A 6,806-nucleotide genomic window follows, 5' to 3' on the forward strand; every position below is an offset into this window, starting at 1 on the left:
GGAAGGACTTCTCCAAGGGAGGGGTCTTTTCAGTGGGCTGGGCTGGTTCATCAGGGCTGCTCTAGTCAAACACACCTGTCTGCTAGCTCAAAAACAACTCAGCTATGTTGTCTGACAGTGCTGGAGGTCAAAAGGCAAGCCTGGGTCTCAGTGGGCTAAGACCAAGGCGTGGGCAGAGCTGGTCCCTTTCTGGAAACTCCAGGGGAGAATCCACTCCTTTCTTTTCCAGCCTCTATGGACCACCCTCCATTCTCTGGCTCATGGCTCCTTGTTCCGTTGTCTAAGCGAGCAATGCTGAGCAATACTGTGTCTGTTTCTCCTCCCTCTCACTTCCCAGTCACCTTCCTCCCACTCCTTCTAGCTCTATCTTCCACTTCTTAAAGTACTTACACAAAAGAGTTAAAGATTTCTGTCCACTGGTTCACTCCCCAGATGGCCTCAACAGCCAGGATTGGGCCGGACCAATTCTGCTTTGTCCCAAAGTGTCAGGTGTTCACAGGCAATTAGGATAGGGATGTCTTTGGGAGCCATGATGGGGTTAATCACAGATGTGAACCTGTTTCATTTCATCGATAGCACTTAGGGCAGCTTACGATGCTGTTTGCTCACTAATGTAGAGGAAACCTGCTCATCACAAAAGGTCATGCTAATACCTCTATTGTGAGAGAAGTGTTGATAAGAGAAAAGCATAATGTATTAGAACGCATATGTACACTAGAGCCACACACAAAACTGGTAAGTTAAGGCAGGGGCCACATGGTTGAAGTTCAGATCTTTTCATAAAGGAGTGGTGGCACCTGCCACAGCAAGGGGAGGCACAGAACTTCAGTGGGAACTGAGGGCGGTTGGTTGTGAGGATCAAGTCTCCCAGGTGATGTTGGGAATCACCCTCAGAGGAAGGAATTAAAGCCAGAATGGGAGCCGTGAAAGTCTCCTCCTTTCTCTGAGCTTCATCTTCAGTGGTTATTGGACAGGATTCCCAGGAAATGAGGTGGAGACAATTGCATTTCTTTAGAAAATATTTTCTCGGATAAGGGAAGTTCCGAGAGAGGGTGAGGTCAGTGAAACCTTGATTTCGGGGCAATTTGTCCAACTCAGCAGGTCAAAGTCCTGTGTGCATGGGGATATTGCTTTCTAGGTCGCCACGATATTTGTTGGCTTGTGGCTGTCTTTATCTGTGGGAGAGTAAAACCTGTGAGAGTGGAGTCCTTAGTGGTGCTGGTACTAGAACAGTGTGTACGATGCAGCAGGTGCTTGATGCAGATTTGCAAAGAATGAATGAGCACTGGCTCATTTCTGCACCTCTATCAGTACAGATAGCGCTGGCCCAGGAGCTGGGAGCTGAGGTCTTCTACTTTAGCCTGTGAAGTTGGGGAACCCTCCTTCTCCCAACTCCTCACAAATAGCCCTGTCTCCCTGAGGACTGTGCATTATGGAGACACTAGTTATAATCGTGACGTCATCCCTGTTGTCCTCCTTATGGCAGAAGCCCCACCGAAGCATCAGCGGGGTAGGTGTCTGGGGATGTTAGCCCATTGTCTACTTAGAGAGGAGTCTGCCTACGGGATCTTGGTGCTGGTGCTGGTTCCTGTGTGTGTCAGCTGCTCTCTGCGCCCACCTCATTTGCTCTATCTACCATGTAGGCAGGTGGGCCTGGGTATGTGTCCTGGCTCTGTTGCTGGTAACCTGTGTTTCTTTAGTGAGTGACAAGTGTGACTTTTGCTTCCTAAACCTTGGTGTCCTGTTCAACAAAAGGGGATAATTCACCAATACAGTGTGGTTATGAGAAAAAGATAAGCAAGTGCATTGGAAGGGCCTGCCCTGCAGTGACTGCTCAATGTCATTGCCACTTCTTGGTCCAATATCATCTGTGAACTTGACTCCCCTGGAGAAGGCGGGATGGGATTCTCTCGGATGACCATGCTGAACCCGTGTGGGGTCCAAGGGGCTCTGAACAATGAGGGGAGAGTTTAGTCCCAAGTACTAATGTAGTCATAAAGAGGAGGGAATTTTCAACGTTGTGTTGATGACAGACTGAGGCTAATGAATGGCTCTGCTGTCAGCCCACTCATACATGTTGAGGGAAGTTACTGCTGCAGGTAAGATTACTCCTCTAATTTCATGATAAAAAATAATCTCATCCTTGAAAAACATCAAACAGTACAAAGGGGAACGAGAACAGGCAAAAGCACTGTCCCCTGGGAGTGACGGTGGCAAGAGGCATGCTGGCTTCTTGACTGGTGTTCCTGTGCATCTGCCCTGTACTCTCCTCTTGCCCTGCTCCTACAGCTGAGGCCTTTCCCCTGGTCGTGGGAAACATGGAGAGGAAGAACGCTTGGTTTCTTCACACCCACACATGACTGCACGTTGGGTGGTCCCATCTTCACTTACCTTCCACGGCTGCTGTGCACTCAGTTTCCAAGTGTGTGTGTGTGTGCTTACAGACAGGCTGCAACGAATCTTTGCAGGTGTATCTTTGACCTTTGTGCTTCTTCATTTACTCCTTCCCTTTTAATAGACCAATAATTCCAGCCATCCCACTCTGCAAGGTTTTATGAGGCTCAAAGAAAGAAATGGATATCAAAAGACATCTAAATGCAGGGACAGATTCTGAGCCACCTCTTCAAGCTGTGTGTGTGCATGCGTGCACATGTCTCAACATTTGGGAGATTTTCAAATGGGAGAGTAAGTGTAGAAGTGATGGCAGGATTTGACATGTCTAGAGCACTCACTCTGTGCTGCTTGCTCTATTTTTTTAAATTCTGCTTTTGAAAGGCGCAAAGAGTGAGAAAGAAAGTGAGCACTTCTATGTGTGTTGGTTCACTTTCCAAATGCTTGAAGCAGCCAGGACTGAGCTGGGCTGAAGCCTGGAGTTTGGAACTCCGTTCTGATGTGAACCTCAAGTAACTGAGCCGTCCTTTGCTGCCTCCCACAGGAAGCCGAAAGCAATGCAAAGGTGGGATCCGACCCAGTGGCTCCGCCATGAGGTGAGAGCATCCCAGGCACATCCCAGGCTGGGACTTAACTACTGTACCAAACGCCCATTCCTGCTGCATGCTCCAGGAACGTTTTGGATTCAATCTCACAGCCACCCTCTAAGGAAAATAGTGTTACATACAACTTTAAAATGGGGAAACTGAGGCACACACTGATCCAGTAATTTGCTCAGGGTGACACAGCTGCTGAGGGAGGAGCTGAGGAGATCCCCTACCCCCTCCACCATCTTCACCCTTGCCCCATTTCCGTGGCATCACAGCAGGTCCCTGAGGTTTCAGAACATCTAGTACCACCAGTGTTTGTACTGGAAAGTGCTTTTGTGTTTATGGGGCACAGTTTAAGGATCATGGCAGGTAGACCAGATATCTAAAGATGATCGTCCCAGAATGCTGCATTTGAAGGGAAACTCCCAGAGGAATAAGACTGGTCTCCAACCTGTCTGGCACCAAAAGGCAAAGTGGAGCCACTGTGTGATATCCGAGCGTGGTCTCCACAGCACGCACGTGTGTATACATGAGTATGTATCTAAGTTGGGGCATGGAGAAGCCTGTGTGGGTGTGCACACATAGGGACATACAAATAGGTGTGTGTCTTTGACCTTCTGAGTTCCCAAAGTCAGGAGAGCTGGCTCACCAAAGAAATAAAGATCCACTGCACTGAACTTTTTTTCTATTCCTTCTTTAAAAAGTTACACTTTTGTGTATTTGAAAAGCAGAGGGAAACAAACAGAAGCTCTTTCACCTACTGGTTCATTTCCCTAAATACAATGGTCAAGGTTGGACTGGGTCTAAGCTGGGCGCAAGGAACTCTATCCTGCAGGAGTGGCAAGAACTTAACTAGTGGTGCCACTGTCGGCTGCCTCCACGCATTATCAGGAGCCTGGAATGAGGAGCAGAGTCAGGACTCGAACCCAGGTACTATGCCATGGATTGGAAACATCTCAAGTTATCCACCAACCACTAGGCCAAATGCTTGTCCATCTAGATTAGAGGGTCATTATCCATCTTCAAGAAACTGGACCAGGTGCTGGGCAGGGCTTTGCATTCCCCTCAGCACTTTTCACAGCAACCATGGGCCTTGTAACAGGAAGCCGGTGTGCTCTGAGGCTGAGGCCAAAAGCACCATAAATGACCTACCCACAACTTAGAGTTTTCATCACCCCCATTAGTTGGCCAAATCCAGTGTTGCCAACTGTGCCTTATGCTGATCTGTTTATGATAAAATAAGAATTTTGCCTGAGCCAAAATTAATAGGAAGTTGGAGATTTCTCTTGCAAACATTAATTTATTTGTTCATTTCTTTAGGAGCAACCCCTGGTCCTTTGAATAGCAGCCAGAGCCAACAGTGGGGATGGAAGCCTTTATCAATGCCACGGTGGAGTGGGTAGTGTGGGCACAAGCTCCTGGGTGCAGGGGCATTGTTCTCCCATGGCCACACTGGGCAGTCCACAGTGGGACTGTCCACCCTTGAAGTAGAATACAGTGTGAAGGGCCTGGTGCAGTAGCCTAGTGGCTAAAATCCTCACCAGGCACTTGCCTGGATCCACTGGTTCTAATCCTGGCTGCTTCACTTCCCACCCAGCTCCTTGCTTGTGGCCTGGGAAAACAGTTGAGGATGGACCCTGCACCTGCATACCCACAAGAGGCTCCAGGCTCCTGGCTCCAGCTCAGCATTGACCACTGCAGCCACTTAGGGAGTGAACCAGCAGATGGACAGATCTGTCTCTCCCTTTCTCTATATACATCTGCCTTTCCAAGAAAATAAATAGATCTTTAAAAATAATTGGGTTTGCAGTCTGACTCAGGCTAAAATCATTGGGTCAGTGCCCATGCTCTCTTTTCTTAAATTCCAGGGAAATTCATTTCTTGCCTTTTCTGTTTTCTATTCCCCTTCACTTGCAGTCTCTGCCTTTACCTTCAAAGCCAATGATGTGACTTCCCTGTGGTCCTTCTCCCATCATTACAGCTCTTTGCCTCTCCCTTTTGTGTGTGTCTGCTCCTTGCAAGGGCCCTTGTGAGAACATCAGACCCAGATGAGTAACTTAGGGGCCTCTTCTAGGTTTGAGTTCAGTTGCTTTAGCAACCTTAATTGAATCTGCCAACTTTAATTTCTCCATTTATCACATAAGGTAACTTATTGATAATGTTGGAAGTAGGTAAATCATTCCAAGCATTTTAGAAATAAAACATTAGTTTCTACAGTAATATAAAGCATTATATTAAAGCATGTTTTGATATAAAATAAAATGATGCGTATTCATGATAAAGTACTTGGAACAGGGCAGAACTCCCTGAAATGTCTAGTTAAACACCCATCTGTGCTGTCCAAGATGGAACCATGTTTACAATTATGAAATACCATTCAAGAATTTTCCACATATATGCAAGTATATATGATGGTATTTCCAAAAGGTTGTGGAAACTAGAATTAAGTTTATTTTAGTGCAAAAAAAATTTTGAAATCTAGATATACAAAGGATCTTCAAAAATGTATGATGAAGAATGAAAAAAACCACTTGAGTCTCCACAAGTTTTCTGCACCAAAAGAAGCTTATTTTTAAGTTATGGGGTTATTTCAAGGAGTTTGTAGAAAATCTGTGTGTGTCAAGTACTGCTGTTCTTAATTTCCACTTTATCTCCATGTGTCTTAACCATGCTTTCATCCACGCAGCCATCTGGCTGGTATGAGGATGGCTTTACGCCACAATAAAAGTCATCCTCTTCTTTTACGTTATTATCATTTTATGATACAGTTCCATAGGTCCTGGGATTTCCCTTCTTTTCTCCCCAAGTCTCCCCCCCAACTGAGTTCCCTGTATTATTACTACAGTATAGGTCTTCATAAACAGTCATATGTCCATCATTGCGGGCATGGACAATGGCAGAGAGTCCAGCATCCTATTGTCAAGATACAGTTAACAGTTTCATTGGGAGTCCATCTCTGATTTAGAAGTAGAGATGCATATGGTCTCCATTACATAGTTACTATGCACCCCCATAAATGAAAAGCCACCATACAAAAACAGGAAGAAAAATAGAAATTTATAATGCCATGAAGTTAAATAACATGCTACTGAATGATTAATGTGTCACTGAAGAAAAAAATCAAGAACCTTCTTGAAAAAAATCCTATATGGTGTATGAGTCAGTGAAGAATTTAATGAGAAAGTGTTTTGAAGAGATGAAACTAAAAAAAAAAAATCCATGAGATATAGTTTCTACTGATCTTTGTTGGTGAGATATGTCTCCTGTAGGCAAAAAATAGATGGGTTTTGTTTTTTTAAATCCAGTTTACTAATCTGACATTTGAATGAGTTTAATCAACATTTACATTCAGGGTTAATATGGATGGGTGGTAAATTGGTCCTGTCATTTTAGCAAAGGGTTGTTCATTGATTTAGTCTTCTGTTGTTATTTTATTGGGATGTTCTTCACATTTGCCTTTGGTTTTGGTGGGTGCTATTCCTTTTATCTGTCAAGATAACATCTTTAAGTATCCTTTGTAGGGCAGGTTTGGAAGAGGCATATTCTTCTAACTTTTCTTTACTGTGGAAGAATTTTATTTAATTTTCAAAGACAAAGGAAAGCTTTGTTGGATACGTTATCCTGGGCTGACAATTTTTTTTTGTACACGTTTAGAATCGAATATGTCGCTCCATTCTCTTCTGGTCTGTAGAGTTTCCTGTGAGAGGTCTTTTGTGAATTTACTTGGCATTCCTTCATGTGCTAATTTATTTTTCTCACGTGCACATTTAAGGATCTTTTCCTTATGTTGGATTGAAGAGAGTTTGAATATCATGTGTTGTGGTG

This window comes from Ochotona curzoniae, unplaced genomic scaffold (genome assembly GCF_017591425.1).
Source record: "Ochotona curzoniae isolate NIBS_2020 unplaced genomic scaffold, NIBS_Ocur_1.0 contig_908, whole genome shotgun sequence".
NCBI lineage: Eukaryota > Metazoa > Chordata > Mammalia > Lagomorpha > Ochotonidae > Ochotona > Ochotona curzoniae.